Source organism: Cherax quadricarinatus, chromosome 26, assembly GCF_038502225.1.
Source record: "Cherax quadricarinatus isolate ZL_2023a chromosome 26, ASM3850222v1, whole genome shotgun sequence".
NCBI classification, from domain to species: domain Eukaryota; kingdom Metazoa; phylum Arthropoda; class Malacostraca; order Decapoda; family Parastacidae; genus Cherax; species Cherax quadricarinatus.
The window spans coordinates 32,746,065-32,768,564 of record NC_091317.1 but is presented as its reverse complement, the minus strand read 5'-3'; the positions used below and the strand labels follow the sequence as shown (position 1 = coordinate 32,768,564).

Here is a 22,500-nt window from a genome sequence, read left to right as displayed (position 1 = left end):
GTGTGTGTGTGTGTGTGTGTGTATGTGTGTGTATGTGTGTTTGTGTGTGCGTGTGTGCGTGTGTGTGTGTGTGTGTGTGCGTGTGTGTGTGTGTGTGGAAGACAAAAGGCACCTGGTCACATGTGTTAACGAGTTTGCTTATATGTGACGTCAGGTCTCCAGGACTGCCACCACGCCTGGCCACACTACCAGTCACAAGGTCACCTGCATGTACATACACGCACGCACGGATTTAAGCATGTATGCATGCATCTCAACACACACACACACACACACACACACACACACACACACACACACACACACACACACACACACACACACACACACACACACACATAGTAATAAGAATGAGGAAGTATGGAGGAGAGCTCACAAGAAGAGACAAGGAAGTGTGTGAGGAGTTGAATGAGACAGTTAAGAGGCACGTAATTTCCCCAGTCTTCTTATAACATGTTCAATTTTCCACTGTAATCTGCCTTATCCATAATTACTATCACATTTGCTTTATCTGTTTGTTAAGGTGCAGTTTATGATCTTTAATTCACCTCTGCAACACAATTGTCCTCAAGTATTTGTTTAGTTATGCCTTGAATTAAGGAAAAATCCTGGAGAGAGACTTAGGAAGAGGCACTGAGGCAGGAAAGCTCACCAGAGTCTCCTGGACACCATACACATGACAGGGAAAGATGGGAGAAGTCTTCGAGTGAGCTGGATACATGAGAGGCAGTGTGTCCCAGCAGTGACCATGGGTTGTGAGAGAGGGAGCAGAAACACTGAACCACTAGCTAAAATCTAACAAAAAAATCACTAGATACAGGACAGTTGCCACAGATCCAGAAGACGGTGAATGTAGCGCCAGTGTTGAAGACAGTGGACAGACAGGAAGTGTTGAACTACAGACAAGCGTCACTAACACGCGTACCACGCAAGGTAGTGGAGAAGACACTTAGGAGAGTGCTAGAGCACTTGCAAAGATGTGCTTCCACGTACTTATTGTGACGTGGCAACATAAGACGCAGAAACATATGACGTAGCAACATTGTGACGTAGAAACATTTTGTGACGTAGCAACATTCTTAGAACACTGATATATAAACTTGGATATTATTGAATTCTCAAGAATAGTTGCATCTGATTTACATAGAGAATGATGGGTTTAAAAGTATTCTTTTGCTTACATTTCAGGTGAGCTGGGAGTGTTAAGGCTGGTGTCAGGTGGCCTGGGCTGGTGTCAGGTGGCCTGGGCTGGTGTCAGGTGGCCTGGGCTGGTGTCAGGTGGCACGTGGTCATGTGGAGGACCAGACTGTTAATGGCAGCATGGTGCATCAGGTAATGTACTTTTATATATTCCCATTTTTAAATCACTTTAAATCTATATATTAACCTCCATTGGTAGCGTACACATGTACACTCAATCTCGTGAGTGTGTACTTCTGTCCACAATATTACATTTGCCTGTACTCGAATGTCTAAAAGTATGCAGACATTGTCAAGTTCAGTTGTTGTTCAAAGAGAACATCAGAATGAGAAAGAAATGTGATCTAAGTAACTATATGGAATAATTGTTGGTGTCAGACAGACAGGGTGGTTTGAGTATCTCAAACTACAGATCTCCTGGGATTTTCGCACACAACAGTCTCTAAAGAGTATACAAAGAATGTTGTGAAAACACACACCATGCAGTGAGTGACATTTCTGTGGAAGAAAACACCTTAATGAGAGAGGTCAGATGAGAATAGCCAGACTGGTTCAAGCTGACAGGAAGGCGACAGTAATTCAGTCGTGAGTTAGAACAGTGGTATGCTGGAGGGCATCTTGGAACGCACAGCACGTCGAACATTGACGTGGATGGGTAATAGCAGCAGAAGACCACATCGAGTGACACTCCTCTCAGCAAAGAACAGGAAACTGAGGCTACAGTAGGCACTGGCTCACCAAAACTAGACAGTTAATAATTATAGAACCGTCACCTGGTCTGACAACATGCAGATAGTAGTCAGGGTTTGCTATAAATCTTTGGGATGTGGTGGAACGGGAGATTCGCAACATGAATGTGCAGCCAACAGATCTGCAGCAGCTGTGTGATGTTGTCATGTCAACATAGACCAGGATCTCTTAAGGAATGTTTAAGCCACCTTGTTGAATCTGTCACTAAGAATTCAAACTGTTCTGGGGATAATGGCGGCCCTACCCAGTACTAGAATTGTGTACCTAGTAAAGTGGCCACTATGTACTCACCTAATTGTACTCACCTAATTGTGGTTGCAGGGGTCGAGACTCAGCTCCTGGCCCCGCCTCTTCACTGATCGCTACTAGGTCCTCTCTCTCTCTGCTTCCTGAGCTTTGTCATACCTCTTCTTAAAACTATGTATGGTTCCTGCCTCCACTACTTCACTTGCTAGGCTATTCCACTTGCTGACAACTCTATGACTGAAGAAATACTTCCTAACTTCCCTGTGACTCGTCTGAGTCTTCAGCTTCCAGTTGTGACCCCTTGTCCCTGTGTCCCCTCTCTGGAACATCCTATCTCTGTCCACCTTGTCTATTCCCCGCAGTATCTTGTATGTCGTTATCATGTCTCCCCTGACCCTTCTGTCCTCCAGTGTCGTCAGTCCGATCTCCCTCAACCTTTCCTCGTACGACATTCCCCCGAGCTCTGGGACTAGCCTTGTTGCAAACCTTTGTACTTTCTCTAACTTCTTGACCAGGTGTGGGTTCCAGACTGGTGCTGCATACTCCAGTATGGGCCTAACATACACAGTGTACAGTGTCTTGAACGATTCCTTATTAAGGTATCGGAACGCTATTCTCAGGTTTGCCAGGCGCCCGTATGCTGCAGCATGTGTGTGTGTGTGTGTGTGTGTGTGTGTGTGTGTGTGTGTGTGTGTGTGTGTGTGTGTGAAATTGGGAGAACCAAAAGCAAATATTTGACGTCACTATGATCAGCTGATGGTGAGTGTTGGCATGGTGTCTGTCTCACATCTCCCCCTCCCTCTACCCCTTCCCCTCCCACCACCCCCAACTCCCTCTCCAACCACCCCTAACTCCCCCTCCCATCACCCCTACCTCCACCTCCCCTACCCTGCTGGGGACTACCCCTCCCCTTGAATGACTTTGACAAATGTCTTGGCATTGCATACTCCTTATACAATGATGTACCATAACACAGACTGCAACACACCAGCCTGAAGCACACCAGCTTGCAACACACTAGCCTGTAACACACTGGCTTGCAACACACCAGCCTGAAGCACACTAGCCTGCAACACACCAGCCTATAACACACCAGCTTGCAACACAGTAGCCTGCAACACACTGGCTTGCAACACACCAGCCTGTAACACACCAACCTGAAGCACACCAGCTTGCAACACACTAGCCTGTAACACACTGGCTTGCAACACACCAGCCTGAAGCACACTAGCCTGCAACACACCAGCCTATAACACACCAGCTTGCAACACAGTAGCCTGCAACACACTGGCTTGTAACACACCAGCCTGCAGCACACCAGCCTGCAACACTAGCCTGAAACACGTCAGCCTGCAACAAACCAGCCTGCAACACACCAGCCTGCAGCACATCAACCTGCAACACAGTGTTGCCACTTTGCTGGTGTTGCTACCTTGCTGGTGTTACGTTGCTGGTGTTGTTACGTTGCTGGTGTTGTTACGTTGCTGGTGTTACGTTACTGGTGCTCTTACGTTGCTGGTGTTGTTACGTTGCTGGTGTTGTTACGTTGCTGGTGTTGTTACGTTGCTGGTGTTGTTACGTTGCTGGTGTTACGTTGCTGGTGTTGTTACGTTGCTGGTGTTGTTACGTTGCTGGTGTTACGTTGCTGGTGTTGTTACGTTGCTTGTGTTGTTACCTTGCTTGTATTGTTGCCTTGCTGGGGTTGCTACTTAGCTGGGGTTGCTACTTAGCTGGGGTTTCTACCTTGTTGGGGGTTGCTACCTTGCTGGGGTTCCTACCTTGCTGATGTTGCTATCTTGCTGGGGTTGCTACTTTGATGGGGTTTCCACCTTGCTGGTGTTGCTATCTTGCTGGGGTTGCTGCCTTGCTGGGGTTGCTACTTTCCTGGGGTTTTAACTACAAATGTGTCAAGGTCGTGTGAAAATGGGAAAAAGCCACCTGGCACACCTGCAGCTTTAATTCTCTCTCTCTCTCTCTCTCTCTCTCTCTCTCTCTCTCTCTCTCTCTCTCTCTCTCTCTCTCTCTCTCTCTCTCTCTCTCTCTCTCTTTCTTTCTCTTTCTCTCTTTCTCTCTGGCCTATGGTAGTGTTGGTGTGATAGTTGGTAGTGGACCAGTGTGAGGCTGGTAGTGGACCAGTGTGAGGCTGGTAGTGGATCAGTGTGATGCTGGTAGTGGACCAGTGATGCTGATAGTGGTCCAGTGTGATGCTAGTAGTGGTCCAGTGTGATGCTGGTAGTGGATCAGTGTGATACTGGTAGTGGACCAGTGATGCTGATAGTGGTCCAGTGTGATGCTAGTAGTGGTCCAGTGTGATGCTGGTAGTGGATCAGTGTGATGCTGGTAGTGGACCAGTGATGCTGATAGTGGTCCAGTGTGATGCTAGTAGTGGTCCAGTGTGATGCTGATAGTGGTCCAGTGTGATGCTAGTAGTGGTCCAGTGTGATGCTGGTAGTGGATCAGTGTGATGCTGGTAGCGGACCAGTGTGATGCTAGTAGTGGTCCAGTGTGCTGCTGGTAGTGGATCAGTGTGATGCTGGTAGTGGACCAGGGTGATGCTGGTAGTGGACCAGGGTGATGCTGGTAGTGGACCAGTGTGATGTTAGTAGTGGTCCAGTGTGATGCTGGTAGTGGACCAGTGTGATGCTAGTAGTGGTCCAGTGTGCTGCTGGTAGTGGATCAGTGTGATGCTGGTAGTGGACCAGGGTGATGCTGGTAGTGGACCAGTGTGATGCTAGTAGTGGTCCAGTGTGCTGCTGGTAGTGGATCAGTGTGATGCTGGTAGTGGACCAGGGTGATGCTGGTAGTGGTCCAGGGTGATGCTGGTAGTGGACCAGGGTGATGCTGGTAGTGGTCCAGTGTGATGTTAGTAGTGGTCCAGTGTGATGCTGGTAGTGGACCAGGGTGATGCTGGTAGTGGACCAGGGTGATGCTGGTAGTGGACCAGTGTGATGTTAGTAGTGGTCCAGTGTGATGCTGGTAGTGGACCAGTGTGATGTTAGTAGTGGTCCAGTGTGATGCTGGTAGTGGTCCAGTGTGATGCTGGTAGTGGTCCAGTGTGATGTTAGTAGTGGTCCAGTGTGATGCTGGTAGTGGACCAGTGTTAGGGGGACCCACTGTGGTTTGGGTGACCCACAGTGGTGTGGGGGACTCACAGTGGTGTGGGGGCCCATACTGGTTTGGGGACCCACAGAGGAGACAGTCACCATCTTGTCCATAAGGTATCTATTGTGATCTTTATACGGTCGGTAAATGAGGATGTGCGTGGGCGTGTAGGTGTTGGCGTGTAGGTGTGGGCGTGTAGGTGTGGGCGTGTAGGTGTGGGCCTGTAGGTGTGGGCCTGTAGGTGTGGGCCTGTAGGTGTGGGCCTGTAGGTGTGGGCCTGTAGGTGTGGGCCTGTAGGTGTGGGCGTGTAGGTGTGGGCCTGTAGGTGTGGGCCTGTAGGTGTGGGCCTGTAGGTGTGGGCCTGTAGGTGTGGGCCTGTAGGTGTGGGCGTGTAGGTGTGGGCGTGTAGGTGTGGGCGTGTAGGTGTGGGCGTGCAGGTGTGGGCCTGTAGGTGTAGGCCTGTAGGTGTGGGCCTGTAGGTGTGGGCCTGTAGGTGTGGGCCTGTAGGTGTGGGCGTGTAGGTGTGGGCCTGTAGGTGTGGGCCTGTAGGTGTGGGCCTGTAGGTGTGGGCCTGTAGGTGTGGGCCTGTAGGTGTGGGCCTGTAGGTGTGGGCCTGTAGGTGTGGGCGTGTAGGTGTGGGCGTGTAGGTGTGGGCCTGTAGGTGTGGGCCTGTAGGTGTGGGCCTGTAGGTGTGGGCCTGTAGGTGTGGGCCTGTAGGTGTGGGCCTGTAGGTGTGGGCGTGTAGGTGTGGGCGTGTAGGTGTGGGCGTGTAGGTGTGGGCGTGTAGGTGTGGGCGTGTAGGTGTAGGCGTGTAGGTGTGGGCGTGTAGGTGTGGGCGTGTAGGTGTGGGCCTGTAGGTGTGGGCCTGTAGGTGTGGGCCTGTAGGTGTGGGCCTGTAGGTGTGGGCCTGTAGGTGTGGGCCTGTAGGTGTGGGCCTGTAGGTGTGGGCCTGTAGGTGTGGGCGTGTAGGTGTGGGCCTGTAGGTGTGTGCCTGTAGGTGTGGGCCTGTAGGTGTGGGCGTGTAGGTGTGGGCGTGTAGGTGTGGGCGTGTAGGTGTGGGCCTGTAGGTGTGGGCCTGTAGGTGTGGGCCTGTAGGTGTGGGCCTGTAGGTATGGGGATGTGCGTGGGCGTGTAGGTGTGGGCGTGTAGGTGTGGGCGTGTAGATGTGGGCCTGTAGGTGTGGGCCTGTAGGTGTGGGCCTGTAGGTGTGGGCCTGTAGGTGTGGGCCTGTAGGTATGGGGATGTGCGTGGGCGTGTAGGTGTGGGCGTGTAGGTGTGGGCGTGTAGATGTGGGCCTGTAGGTGTGGGCCTGTATATGTGGGCCTGTAGGTGTGGGCCTCTAGGTATGGGGATGTGCGTGGGCGTGTAGGTGTGGGCGTGTAGATGTGAGCGTGTAGGTGTGGGCCTGTAGGTGTGGGCCTGTAGGTGTGGGCCTGTAGGTGTGGGCCTGTAGGTATGGGGATGTGCGTGGGCGTGTAGGTGTGGGCGTGTAGAGGTGAGCGTGTAGGTGTGGGCCTATAGGTGTGGGCCTGTAGGTGTGGGCCTGTAGGTGTGGGCCTGCAGGTATGGGGATGTGCGTGGGCGTGTAGGTGTGGGCGTGTAGATGTGAGCGTGTAGGTGTGGGCCTGTAGGTGTGGGCCTGTAGGTGTGGGCCTGTAGGTGTGGGCCTGTAGGTGTGGGCCTGTAGGTGTGGGCGTGTAGGTGTGGGCCTGTAGGTGTGGGCCTGTAGGTGTGGGCGTGTAGGTGTGGGCGTGTAGGTGTGGGCGTGTAGATGTGGGCGTGTAAGTGTAGACATCAAAGTTGTGTACACCAGTGTTGTGTACACCAGTGCTGCTTACAAGTGTAGACATCAATGTTGTGTACACCAGTGTTGTGTACACCAGTGCTGTGTACACCATTGTTGTGTGCACCAGTGCTGTGTGCAACAGTGTTGTGTACACCAGTATTGTGTGCACCATTGTGTGCACCAGTGTTGTGTGCAACATTGTGTGCACCAGTGTTGTGTACACCAGCATTTTGTGCACCATTGTGTGCACCAGTGTTGTGTGCAACATTGTGTGCACCAGTGTTGTGTACACCAGCATTTTGTGCACCATTGTGTGCACCAGTGTTGTGTGCACCATTGTGTGCACCAGTGTTGTGTACACCAGTATTGTTTGCACCAGTGTTGTTTGCACCAGTGTTGTGCACACCAGTGTTGTTTACACCGTTGTGTACACCAGTGTTGTGCACATCAGTGTTGTTTACACCGTTGTGTACACCAGTGTTGTGTGCACAGCAGTGTTGTGTGCACAGCAGTGTCGTGTGCACCAGTGTTGTGTACACCAGTGTTGTGTGCAACATTGTTGTGTGCACCACTATTGTGCACACCATTGTTGTGCACACCAGTGTTGTTTACACCGTTGTGTACACCAGTGTTGTGTGTACCAGTGTTGTTTGGACCATTGTGTGCCCCAGTGTTGTGCACAGCAGTGTTGTGTGCACTAGTGTTGCGTGCACTAGTGTTGTGTGCACTAGTGTTGTTTGCACCAGTGTTATGTGCACCAGTGTTGTGAACACCAGTGTTGTGTGCAACAGTGTTGTGCACACCAGTGTTGTGTACACCAGTGTTACGTGCACCAGTATTGTGCACACCAGTGTTGTGTACACCAGTGTTACGTGCACCAGTATTGTGCACACCAGTGTTGTGTACACCAGTGTTACGGGCACCAGTATTGTGCACACCAGTGTTGTGTGCACCAGTGTTGTGTACACCAGTGTTGTGTACACCAGTGTTACGTGCACCAGTATTGTGAACACCAGTGTTGTGTGCACCAGTGTTGTGTACACCAGTGTTACGGGCACCAGTATTGTGCACACCAGTGTTGTGTGCACCAGTGTTGTGTACACCAGTGTTGTGTACACCAGTGTTACGTGCACCAGTATTGTGAACACCAGTGTTGTGTGCACCAGTGTTGTGTACACCAGTGTTATGTATACCAGTGTTACGTGCACCAGTATTGTGAACACCAGTGTTGTGTGCACCAGTATTGTGTACACCAGTGTTGTGTACACCAGTGTTGTGTACACCAGTGTTGTGTACACCAGTGTTGTGTACACCAGTGTTACGTGCACCAGAATTGTGAACACCAGTGTTATATGCACCAGTGTTGTGTACTGGGAGAGGCGTATGTACACAGTGTGTGCGTATATTAAAGCTGTGCTGACAACTGTCACCCAGGGTGTCACCCAGTGCGTCCATCAGTGTCACCCAGTGTGTCAGTGTCACCCAGTGTGTCACAGTGTCACACAGTGTCACACAGTATTCGCACAGTGTGTCACAGTGTAGCACAGTGTGTCACAGTGTCGCACAGTGTCACACAGTGTCGCACAGTGTCACAGTGTCGCACAGTGTCACACAGTGTCGCACAGTGTCACAGTGTCACACAGTGTCACACAGTGTCACACAGTGTCACACAGTATCACACAGTGTGTCGCAGTGTCACACAGTGTCACAAAGTGTCACACAGTATCACACAGTGTGTCGCACAGTGTCGCACAGTGTCGCACAGTGTCGCACAGTGTCGCACAGTGTCGCACAGTGTCGCACAGTGTCGCACAGTGTCACACAGTGTCGCACAGTGTCACACAGTGTCAGTGTCGCACAGTATCACACAGTGTCACACAGTGTCACACAGTGTCACACAGTATCACAGTGTCAGACAGTGTCACACAGTGTCACACAGTGTCACACAGTATCACAGTGTCAGACAGTGTCGCACAGTATCACACAGTGTCACACAGTGTCACACAGTGTCACACAGTATCACAGTGTCGCACAGTATCACACAGTGTCACACAGTGTCACACAGTGTCACACAGTGTCACACAGTATCACAGTGTCACACAGTGTCACACAGTGTCACACAGTGTCACACAGTGTCACACAGTGTCACACAGTATCACAGTGTCACACAGTATCACAGTGTCAGACAGTGTCGCACAGTATCACACAGTGTCACACAGTGTCACACAGTGTCACACAGTGTCACACAGTATCACAGTGTCACACAGTGTCACACAGTGTCACACAGTGTCACACAGTATCACAGTGTCACACAGTGTCGCACAGTGTCGCACAGTGTCACACAGTGTCGCACAGTGTGTCACACAGTGTCACACAATGTCACAGTGTCACACAGTGTCGCACAGTGTGTCACACAGTGTCACACAGTGTCACACAGTGTCACACAGTGTCACACAGTGTCACACAGTGTGTCACACAGTGTCACACAGTGTCGCACAGTGTGTCACACAGTGTCACACAGTGTCACACAGTGTCACACAGTGTCGCACAGTGTCACACAGTGTCACACAGTGTCGCACAGTGTGTCACACAGTGTCACACAGTGTCACACAGTGTCACACAGTGTCACACAGTGTCGCACAGTGTCACACAGTGTCACACAGTGTCACACAGTGTCACACAGTGTCGCACAGTGTCACACAGTGTCACACAGTGTCGCACAGTGTGTCACACAGTGTCACACAGTGTCACACAGTGTCACACAGTGTCACACAGTGTCGCACAGTGTGTCACACAGTGTCACACAGTGTCGCACAGTGTCACACAGTGTCGCACAGTGTCACACAGTGTCACACAGTGTCGCACAGTGTGTCACACAGTGTCACACAGTGTCACACAGTGTCACACAGTGTCACACAGTGTCACACAGTGTCGCACAGTGTGTCACACAGTGTCACACAGTGTCACACAGTGTCGCACAGTGTGTCACACAGTGTCACACAGTGTCACACAGTGTCACACAGTGTCACACAGTGTCACACAGTGTCGCACAGTGTCACACAGTGTCACACAGTATCACACAGTGTCACACAGTGTCACACAGTATCACACAGTGTCACACAGTGTCACACAGTAAGAGATGACGACCTGGTCTGATAATGTTAAGAAAATGTTCACTGTATGAACTGACCCGTCTGATGTATTGTGGTCGTGGAGGTGGTCGTGGAGGTGGTCGTGGAGGTGGTCGTGGAGATGGTCGTGGAGATGGTCATGGAGGTGGTGGTGGTCGTGGAGGTGGTTGTGGAGGTGGTCGTGGAGGTGGTCGTGGAGGTGGTCGTGGAGGTGGTCGTGGAGGTGGTTGTGGAGGTGGTCGTGGAGGTGGTCGTGGAGGTGGTCGTGGAGGTGGTCGTGGAGATGGTCGTGGAGATGGTCATGGAGGTGGTGGTGGTCGTGGAGGTGGTTGTGGAGGTGGTCGTGGAGGTGGTCGTGGAGTTGGTCGTGGAGGTGGTCGTGGAGGTGGTCGTGGAGGTGGTCGTGGAGGTGGTCGTGGTGGTGGTCGTGGAGGGGGTCGTGGAGGTGGTCGTGGAGGTGGTCGTGGAAGTGGTCGTGGAGGTGGTCGTGGAGGTCGAGTAGGTAGAGGTGGTCGTGGAGGTAGTGGAGGTCGAGTAGGTGGTGGATGTGGTCGTGGAGGTGGTTGTGGATGTGGTCGTGGAGGTGGTTGTGGAGGTGGTCGTGGAGGTGGTTGTGGTCGTGGAGGTGGTCGTGGAGGTGGAGGAGGTCGTGGAGGTGGAGGAGAGGAGGTCGTGGAGGTGGAGGAGAGGAGGTCGCGGAGGTGGAGGAGAGGAGGTCGTGGAGGTGGAGGAGTGGAGGTCGTGGAGGTGGAGGAGAGGAGGTCATGGAGGTGGAGGTCGTGGAGGTGGAGGAGAGGAGGCCGTGGAAGTGGAAGAGAGGAGGTCGTGGAGGTGGAGGAGTGGAGGCCGTGGAGGTGGAAGAGAGGAGTGGAGGTCGTGGAGGTGGAGTGGAGGAGGTGGAGGAGTGGAGGTCGTGGAGGTGGAGGAGAGGAGGTCGTGGAGGTGGAGGAGAGGAGGCCGTGGAGGAGTGGAGTGGAGGTGGTGGAGGTGGAGGTCGTGGAGGAGAGGAGGTCGTGGAGGTGGAGGAATGGAGGTCGTGGAGGAGTGGAGGCCGCGGAGGTGGAGGAGTGGAGGTGGAGGAGTGGAGGTCGTGGCGGAGAGGAGGTGGAGTGGAGGTCGTGGAGGTGGAGGAGTGGAGGTCGTGGAGGTGAGAGAAGGCCGTGGAGTGGAGGTCGTGGAAGTGGAGGTCGTGGAAGTGGAGAAGAGGTCGTGGAGGTCGTGGAGGTGGAGGTCGTGGAGGTGGAGGTCGTGGAGGTGGAGGTCGTGGAGGTGGAGGAGTGGAGGCCGTGGAGGAGTGGAGGTCGTGGAGGTGGAGGAGAGGAGGTCGTGGAGGTGGAGGTCGTGGAGGAGAGGAGGTCGTGGAGGTGGAGTGGAGATCGTGGAGGTGGAGTGGAGGTCGTTGAGGTGGAGGTCGTGGAGGTCGTGGAGGTGGAGGAGTGGAGGTCGTGGAGGTGGAGGAGTGGAGGTCGTGGAGGTGGAGGAGTGGAGGTCGTGGAGGTGGAGGAGAGGAGGCCGTGGAGGTGGAGGAGTGGAGGTCGTGGAGGTGGAGGAGAGGAGGCGGTGGAGGAGTGGAGGTCGTGGAGGTGGAGGAGTGGAGGTCGTGGAGGTGGAGGAGCGGAGGTCGTGGAGGTGGAGGAGCGGAGGTCGTGGAGGTGGAGAAAGTCACTTGTCTGAGGTGTGACCAGATAAGTGAAATTTGGCGGCGTTTCCCCGGAGAGTTTCTCACCACTACCACTACTACCACCACCACCACTACCACTACTACCACCACCACCACTACCACTACTACCACCACCACCACTACCACTACTACCACCACCACCACTACCACTACTACCACCACCACCACTACCACTACTACCACCACCACCACTACCACTACTACCACCACCACCACTACCACTACTACCACCACCACCACTACCACTACTACCACCACCACCACTACCACTACTACTACCACCACTACCACTACTACCACTACCACTACTACCACTACCACTACTACCACCACCACTACTACCATCACCACCACTACCACTACAACCACTGCTACCACCACTACCACCACTACTACCACCACTACCACTACAACCACTACTACCACCACCACTACCACTACTACCACCACCACTACTACCACCACTACCACCACCACTACCACTACTACCACCACTACTACCACCACTATACCACTACTACTACCACTACCACCACCACTACCACTACTACCACCACCACTACCACTACTACCACCACTACTACCACTACTACTACCACTACCACTACCACCACTACCACCACCACTACCACTACTACCACTACTACCATCCCTACCACCACTACCACCACCACTACCACCACTACTAACACCACCACTACCACTACTACCACCACTACCACCACCACTACCACTACTACCACTACTACCACCACCACTACCACTACCACCACACCACTACTATCACCACTACCACCACCACTACCACTATTACCACCACCACCACTACCACTACTACCACCACCACCACTACTACCGCCACTACCACCACCACCACTACCACCACCACCACTACCACCACCACTACCACTACTACCATCACTACCACTACTACCATCACTACCACCACTACCACCACTTCCACTACTACCACAACTATCACCACCACTACCACTACTACCACAGCTACCACCACTACTACCACCACTACCACAACTACCACCACTACCACAACAATGACAACTACCACAACTACCACCTCCCTCACTACCATAACTGGTACCTACCCTACCATTTACCTCCCCTCTCCTGCCTATAACTCCCCCCACTCGTTACATCATAGCACCACACCTCTAAATCCCCCTCCCGTTCCCCCTCCCGTTCCCCCTCCCGTTCCCCCTCCCGTTCCCCCTCCCGTTCCCCCTCCCGTTCCTCGGATCATTAAACAGTTAAGTGAGCAGAGTTAAGACTGGATGACCTGGTTGACTCTTTAACTGCCTTAAACTGTCCTGACTGTTATACCCTGACACCAGTCTGCCTGCCTGGACGGTGTTCCGTGGACTGGTCCATGACCAGGCCTCGCGTGGATCAGGGTATAATCAACCTGACTGTTACTGCTGGCAGGAAGTGAGGTCATGCAGTCAGGGAGGTCATGCAGTCAGGGAGGTCATGCAGTCAGGGAGGTCAGTGACTGGAACAATACACATAACCAGCACATAGGAGAGAGGATCTTACCACGACGTTTCGGTCTGACTTGGACCATTTACAGTCATACTATCGTTACGATGACCTTGTAAATTATCCAAGCCTGACCGAAACGTTGTCGTAAGCTGGTCTCTCCTATGTGCGGATTATTTTTGGTGTTATTGTGAGTGCTGGAGTGTGACTGATCTCTAGTGACTGACTCAAGTCTTTAATGACTGATGGTTCCCACAAAGAGGACGATACTGTTAACTTGGGTAGTGGAGGGTTAACAATACACTGTTAACATGGAATGGTTGGATTGCGTGTGATAACTAGATTGTTTCTCTGCTTGACACCCATGGTGGTACATGTGGTACAGGTCCCTCACACCCGTCTTGTTCCTGCCCACCTAGCAGTAAAAATAGGTACCTGGACACCCATGGTGGTACATGTGGTACAGGTCCCTCACACCCGTCTTGTTCCTGCCCACCTAGCAGTAAAAATAGGTACCTGTGGGATAGCCGAGTATTGTAGGTCACCTCCAGGGAAGACTGCTAGAAAACTCTAGCAGCAACAGCTACTGTTGCGAGACTGGAAGTGTTGAACATTATTTGTGAGGAAACGTAATATTAATTGTGTTGATAAGTCATTCCCCTTATCATGCCACCCCCCTACTATAACCCCCCTCCCCATCACCCCCACCTCTAATGCCACCTTCTGCCACCACGCACCCCTCCCTCTTTTTCCACTCCCTCACTACCCACCCATCCTCACCTCCCCCTGAAACACATCCCCCGAGATATTGATTCTGTACATCAAGCGCCACAGTCCTCCCAACACTGGCAGAAAACTCCAGCATTTGCAAATATATCCATAACATTAGCTTTATTCTCTATTAAAAGTTACAGAACTACATGGATGATACAGCTGTTGTATTATTTTGAGAGAGACCTCGTGGGCTGTGAAGTGTGTCAGGGCAAAACTTGTTGTATCTTGGAGGCGTCACTGAGACCAGGCAGGCTGGGCGCCGACGCCCCTGGCTCCACTTCTCTATATTATTGTATTTTCTCTATGCAGGGTGTGTTATGTTGCAAGCTGCGGTGGTGCGCTCGGGTTAGCTATGATTCTGCTTCAACATATCCAGTGTAAATGAAAGGAAATACCAGGTCAATTGAGGTGTATTACGTATATGGTTGTATGACCGGGAGAATGAGGGGATGGCAACTGTGTTGGTCCCCTCGGTGTGTTAACGGGAAAGATGGCGGAGTAAAGGAGCCACAGCAACACCTCCCACACCTTCCTCAGTGTTTTCCTCCGCAACACATCTCGAATATGGAAGAAGTGGAGGAGGAGATGGAGGGGGAGGATAATTAAGACTCCCTTCACACTAAGACGTATGTGTGTGTGTGTGTGTGTGTGTGTGTTGTGAGCACACTTGTGGAGGTATATAAGACAGAACACCCTCCAGCAGGAGAAACAGCAGTGTCTTGCAAGAAACTCACAGACAAATGCAGTTACTGAACACTGAAACTAGCTTTAAGACTGTCATCCATCTAGCACTGCTCACCCACTGGATTACTGCTCACCCATCCACTACCAGTCATCACCCAGACCAGCTCAACCTCCTTCATCCATCGAGATAAACAAAGTAAGAATCACAGTTTTTCCCGAGAAAAATGAGAGATGTGAGTAGTAACTCTACAAACACTACACAAACTGTAGCATACATACAAACAGTAGTTCTGAGGACTCGTAGAAGTGATCTTAACAGTAGAGTAGGTAGATATAACGTAGATATAACGTAGATATAACGTAGATATAACGTAGAAACCCCAGGAGCTAGTGCAGCTAACGAAATCTAGGATTTCAGATAACAGTAACACAGAATAAATTTGTAAGTGTTGGTAAGGTGTTACACACGTGTTGTAGACCTACACCGTGGTAGATATATGTACATATATCTAGATATATCCTATAACTTTACCTAGTTAATCCAAGAAGTGTATTTAGATTATCATGGTGTTAGCTTAATTCTCATGTTATCGTGTCAACTTGATCCTCTCCCCAGGTTACCTGTGACCTAGCCAGGTTATCTGTGACCTAGCCAGGTTATCTGTGACCTAGCCAGGTTATCTGTGACCTAGCCAGGTTACCTGTGACCTAGCTAGGTTACCTGTGACCTAGCCAGGTTACCTGTGACCTAGCTAGGTTACCTGTGACCTACCCAGGTCACCTGTGACCTAGCCAGGTTACCTGTGACCTAGCCAGGTTATCTGTGACCTAGCTAGGTTACCTGTGACCTAGCCAGGTTACCTGTGACCTAGCCAGGTCACCTGTGACCTAGCCAGGTCACCTGTGACCTACCCAGGTTACCTGTGACCTACCCAGGTCACCTGTGACCTAGGTCAGAATCAAGGCAACGTCTCAAACACTAACATTAACAAGTGTTTAAGGTTTAAGTATGAATGTTGGTAATTAATTTAGTGTTGTGAATATAATCAATATTTTTAAGGATAACAGAAAGATAAGACACATATATGTTACATATGTGTTATTTGTGTTAAGAACAGGAAGGAGCACTGCTGGAAGCCTACTGGCCCATGCTAGGCAGGTCTAAGTCACACCCACTTAAGGAAGGAGCACTGCTGGAAGCCTACTGGCCCATGCTAGGCAGGTCTAAGTCACACCCACTTAAGGAAGGAGCACTGCTGGAAGCCTACTGGCCCATGCTAGGCAGGTCTAAGTCACACCCACTTAAGGAAGGAGCACTGCTGGAAGCCTACTGGCCCATGCTAGGCAGGTCTAAGTCACACCCACTTAAGGAAGGAGCACTGCTGGAAGCCTACTGGCTCATGCTAGGCAGGTCTAAGTCACACCCACTTAAGGAAGGAGCACTGCTGGAAGCCTACTGGCCCATGCTAGGCAGGTCTAAGTCACACCCACTTAAGGAAGGAGCACTGCTGGAAGCCTACTGGCCCATGCTAGGCAGGTCTAAGTCACATCCACTTAAGGAAGGAGCACTGCTGGAAGCCTACTGGCCCATGCTAGGCAGGTCTAAGTCACACCCACTTAAGGAAGGAGCACTGCTGGAAGCCTACTGGCCCATACTATAACATTTCTCTACTATACTATACCATTTCTCTACTGGCCCATGCTAGGCAGGTCTAAGGCACACCCACTTAAGGAAGGAGCACTGCTGGAAGCCTACTGGCCCATGCTAGGCAGGTCTAAGTCACACCCACTTAAGGAAGGAGCACTGCTGGAAGCCTACTGGCCCATGCTAGGCAGGTCTAAGTCACATCCACTTAAGGAAGGAGCACTGCTGGAAGCCTACTGGCCCATGCTAGGCAGGTCTAAGTCACACCCACTTAAGGAAGGAGCACTGCTGGAAGCCTACTGGCCCATGCTAGGCAGGTCTAAGTCACATCCACTTAAGGAAGGAGCACTGCTGGAAGCCTACTGGCCCATGCTAGGCAGGTCTAAGTCACACCCACTTAAGGAAGGAGCACTGCTGGAAGCCTACTGGCCCATGCTAGGCAGGTCTAAGTCACATCCACTTAAGGAAGGAGCACTGCTGGAAGCCTACTGGCCCATGCTAGGCAGGTCTAAGTCACACCCACTTAAGGAAGGAGCACTGCTGGAAGCCTACTGGCTCATGCTAGGCAGGTCTAAGTCACACCCACTTAAGGAAGGAGCACTGCTGGAAGCCTACTGGCCCATGCTAGGCAGGTCTAAGTCACACCCACTTAAGGAAGGAGCACTGCTGGAAGCCTACTGGCCCATGCTAGGCAGGTCTAAGTCACATCCACTTAAGGAAGGAGCACTGCTGGAAGCCTACTGGCCCATGCTAGGCAGGTCTAAGTCACACCCACTTAAGGAAGGAGCACTGCTGGAAGCCTACTGGCCCATGCTAGGCAGGTCTAAGTCACATCCACTTAAGGAAGGAGCACTGCTGGAAGCCTACTGGCCCATGCTAGGCAGGTCTAAGTCACACCCACTTAAGGAAGGAGCACTGCTGGAAGCCTACTGGCCCATACTATAACATTTCTCTACTATACTATACCATTTCTCTACTGGCCCATGCTAGGCAGGTCTAAGGCACACCCACTTAAGGAAGGAGCACTGCTGGAAGCCTACTGGCCCATACTATAACATTTCTCTACTATACTATACCATTTCTCTACTGGCCCATGCTAGGCAGGTATAAGTCACACCCACTTAAGGAAGGAGCACTGATGTAGGCCTACTGGCCCATACTATACCATTTCTCTACTGGCCCATACTAGGCAGGTCCGAGTCACACCCACTCATGTACTTGTCTAACTTATTTTTAAAGCTACACAAGGTTTTAGCTTCAATAACGCTACTCGGGAGTTTGTTCCACAACTCTGTTTTCCTATATCCTTCCTCAGTCTATTTTTGGTCAAGTCAAAGTCATTGCTTTGAGTCCTGTTTTGGTTAAATATCTATAACACGTTATTCACATCGGCAGTTAGTTGAGAGGAAACAGTTTGGTTAATATAACTGCCACAGGTTCCTTTATTGTAGACACGCCAGCAATAAAAGTTTAAAGCCGAGCAGAAGAGGCATTTTCCAGGAATATTTCCTGACACATGAATGGTATACAATACCAACGAGATGAAATCAGACACGATGTACAACATCTGGGAATCTTTATTGTAGACGTTTCGCCCTCCAGTGGCTTTATCAATACAAAATTAAGGATGTAATGTGAAGACTGTAAAACTATGTACTAAACTTGAGGTAATCAGTCCCTCAGTCTTGTTGGTGAAGATCACCGTAGTGTTGGAGACTGTGAAGCACAGTCAACGTTACCTGGGTATGTGAAGATCACCGTAGTGTTGGAGACTGTGAAGCACAGTCAACGTTACCTGGGTATGTGAAGATCACCGTAGTGTTGGAGACTGTGAAACACAGTCAACGTTACCTGCGTATGTGAAGATCACCGTAGTGTTGGAGACTGTGAAACACAATGTTACCTGAGTATGTGAAGATCACCGTAGTGTTGCAGACTGTGAAACACAGTCAACGTTACCTGCGTATGTGAAGATCACCGTAGTGTTGGAGACTTTGAAACACAGTCAATGTTACCTGGGTATGTGAAGATCACCGTAGAGTTGGAGACTGTGAAGCACAGTCAATGTTACCTGGGTATGTGAAGATCACCGTAGTGTTGGAGACTTTGAAACACAGTCAACGTTACCTGCGTATGTGAAGATCACCGTAGTGTTGGAGACTGTGAAACACAGTCAACGTTACCTGGGTATGTGAAGATCACCGTAGTGTTGGAGACTGTGAAACAGTCAACGTTACCTGGATATGTGAAGATCACCGTAGTGTTGGAGACAGTGAAACGCAATGTTACCTGGGTATGTGAAGATCACCGTAGTGTTGGAGACTGAAGCACAGTTAACGTTACCTGGGTATGTGATCACCGTAGTGTTGGAGACTGTGAAGCACAGTCAATGTTACCTGGGTATGTGAAGATCACCGTAGTGTTGGAGACTGTGAAACACAATCTTACCTGGGTATGTGAAGATCACCGTAGTGTTGGAGACTGTGAAGCACAGTCAACGTTACCTGGGTATGTGAAGATCACCGTAGTGTTGGAGACTGTCAAACACAGTCAATGTTACCTGGGTATGTGAAGATCACCGTAGCGTTGGAGACTGTGAAACACAGTCAATGTTACCTGGGTATGTGAAGATCACGGTAGTGTTGGAGACTGTGAAACACAGTCAATGTTTCCTGGGTATGTGAAGATCACCGTAGTGTTGGAGACTGTGAAACAGTCAACGTTACCTGGGTATGTGAAGATCACGGTAGTGCTGGAGACTGTGAAACACAGTCAACGTTACCTGGGTATGTGAAGATCACCGTAGTGTTGGGGACTGTGAAACAGTCAACGTTACCTGGGTATGTGAAGATCACGGTAGTGCTGGAGACTGTGAAACACAGTCAATGTTACCTGGGTATGTGAAGATCACCGTAGTGTTGGAGACTGTGAAACAGTCAACGTTACCTGAGTATCTGAAGATCACCGTAGTGTTGGAGACTGTGAAGCACAGTCAACGTTACCTGGGTATGTGAAGATCACCGTAGTGTTGGAGACTGTGAAACAGTCAATGTTACCTGGGTATGTGAAGATCACCGTAGTGTTGGAGACTGTGAAGCACAGTCAATGTTACCTGGGTATGTGAAGATCACGGTAGTGTTGGAGACTGTGAAACACAGTCAACGTTACCTGGGTATGTGAAGATCACCGTAGTGTTGGAGACTGTGAAACAGTCAACGTTACCTGGGTATGTGAAGATCACCGTAGTGTTGGAGACTGTGAAACACAGTCAATGTTACCTGGGTATATGAAGATCACCGTAGTGTTGCAGACTGTGAAACACAGTCAACGTTACCTGGGTATGTGATCACCGTAGTGTTGGAGACTGTGAAACACAGTCAATGTTACCTGGGTATGTGAAGATCACCGTAGTGTTGGAGACTGTGAAAAACAGCCAATGTTTCCTGGGTATGTGAAGATCACCGTAGTGTTGGAGACTGTGAAGCACAGTCAACGTTACCTGGGTATGTGAAGATCACCGTAGTGTTGGAGACTGTGAAGCACAGTTAACGTTACCTGGGTATGTGAAGATCACCGTAGTGTTGGAGACTGTGAAACACAGTCAATGTTACCTGGGTATGTAAAGATCACCGTAGTGTTGGAGACTGTGAAGCACAGTCATCGTTACCTGGGTATGTAAAGATCACCGTAGTGTTGGAGACTGTGAAGCACAGTCAACGTTACCTGGGTATGTGAAGATCACCGTAGTGTTGGAGATTGTGAAACACAGTCAATGTTACCTGGGTATGTAAAGATCACCGTAGTGTTGGAGACTGTGAAGCACAGTCATCGTTACCTGGGTATGTAAAGATCACCGTAGTGTTGGAGACTGTGAAGCACAGTCAACGTTACCTGGGTATGTGAAGATCACCGTAGTGTTGGAGACTGTGAAACAGTCAACATTACCTGGGTATGTGAAGATCACCGTAGTGTTGGAGACTGTGAAACGCAGTCAATGTTACCTGGGTATGTGAAGATCACCGTAGTGTTGGAGACTGAAGCACAGTTAACGTTACCTGGGTATGTGATCACCGTAGTGTTGGAGACTGTGAAGCACAGTCAATGTTACCTGGGTATGTGAAGATCACCGTAGTGTTGGAGACTGTGAAACACAATGTTACCTGGGTATGTGAAGATCACCGTAGTGTTGGAGACTGTGAAGCACAGTCAACGTTACCTGGGTATGTGAAGATCACCGTAGTGCTGGAGACTGTGAAACACAGTCAATGTTACCTGGGTATGTGAAGATCACCGTAGTGTTGGATACTGTGAAACAGTCAATGTTACCTGGGTATGTGAAGATCACCGTAGTGTTGGAGACTGTGAAACAGTCAATGTTACCTGGGTATGTGAAGATCACCGTAGTGTTGGAGACTGTGAAGCACAGTCGACGTTACCTGGGTATGTGAAGATCACCGTACTGTTGGAGACTGAAACAGTCAACGTTACCTGGGTATGTGAAGATCACCGTAGTGTTGGAGACTGTGAAACACAGTCAATGTTACCTGGGTATGTGAACATCACCGTAGTGTTGGAGACTGTGAAGCACAGTCAACGTTACCTGGGTATGTGAAGATCACCGTAGTGTTGGAGACTGTGAAGCACAGTCAACATTACCTGGGTATGTGAAGATCACCGTAGTGTTGGAGACTGTGAAGCACAGTCAACGTTACCTGGGTATGTGAAGATCACCGTAGTGTTGGAGACTGTGAAACACAGTTAATGTTACCTGGGTATGTGAACATCACCGTAGTGTTGGAGACTGTGAAACACAGTCAATGTTACCTGGGTATGTGAACATCACCGTAGTGTTGGAGACTGTGAAGCACAGTCAACGTTACCTGGGTATGTGAAGATCACCGTAGTGTTGGAGACTGTGAAACACAGTTAATGTTACCTGGGTATGTGAACATCACCGTAGTGTTGGAGACTGTGAAACACAGTCAATGTTACCTGGGTATGTGATCACCGTAGTGTTGGAGACTGTGAAGCACAGTCGACGTTACCTGGGTATGTGAAGATCACCGTACTGTTGGAGACTGAAACAGTCAACGTTACCTGGGTATGTGAAGATCACCGTAGTGTTGGAGAATGTGAAACACAGTCAATGTTACCTGGGTATGTGAACATCACCGTAGTGTTGGAGACTGTGAAGCACAGTCAACGTTACCTGGGTATGTGAAGATCACCGTAGTGTTGGAGACTGTGAAACACAGTTAATGTTACCTGGGTATGTGAACATCACCGTAGTGTTGGAGACTGTGAAACACAGTCAATGTTACCTGGGTATGTGAACATCACCGTAGTGTTGGAGACTGTGAAGCACAGTCAACGTTACCTGGGTATGTGAAGATCACCGTAGTGTTGGAGACTGTGAAACACAGTTAATGTTACCTGGGTATGTGAACATCACCGTAGTGTTGGAGACTGTGAAACACAGTCAATGTTACCTGGGTATGTGATCACCGTAGTGTTGGAGACTGTGAAGCACAGTCAACGTTACCTGGGTATGTGAAGCTCACCGTAGTGTTGGAGACTGTGAAACACAGTCAATGTTACCTGGGTATGTGATCACCGTAGTGTTGGAGACTGTGAAGCACAGTCAACGTTACCTGGCTATGTGAAGATCACCGTAGTGTTGGAGACTGTGAAACAGTCAACGTTACCTGGGTATGTGAAGATCACCGTAGTGTTGGAGACTGTGAAACACAGTCAACGTTACCTGGGTATGTGAAGATCACCGTAGTGTTGGAGACTGTGAAACAGTCAACGTTACCTGGGTATGTGAAGATCACCGTAGTGTTGGAGACTGTGAAACAGTCAACGTTACCTGGGTATGTGAAGATCACCGTAGTGTTGGAGACTGTGAAACAGTCAACGTTACCTGGGTATGTGAAGATCACCGTAGTGTTGGAGACTGTGAAACAGTCAACGTTACCTGGGTATGTGAAGATCACCGTAGAGT

At 50.4% G+C, this 22,500-nt stretch overlaps 1 protein-coding gene across 7 annotated transcripts in view; it reads left to right on the top strand.

Annotated features, from left to right (window-relative positions):
* The window catches only part of LOC128698165 (uncharacterized), a 420,261-nt gene that overhangs the window by 103,926 nt on the left and 293,835 nt on the right, over nucleotides 1–22,500 (top strand). The window contains exons 1-2 of one of the 7 annotated variants that reach the window (XM_070088894.1): nucleotides 1,236–1,332; nucleotides 14,477–15,047. The exons of 3 other annotated variants lie outside the window; for them this stretch is intronic. The gene's annotated coding sequence lies outside the window, so the exon portion shown is untranslated. Of the gene's footprint in view, nucleotides 1–1,194; nucleotides 1,333–14,383; nucleotides 15,048–22,500 lie in introns of those variants that run through there. 3 more of the 7 variants (XM_070088899.1, XM_070088898.1, XM_070088895.1) reach the window with 3 other exon arrangements.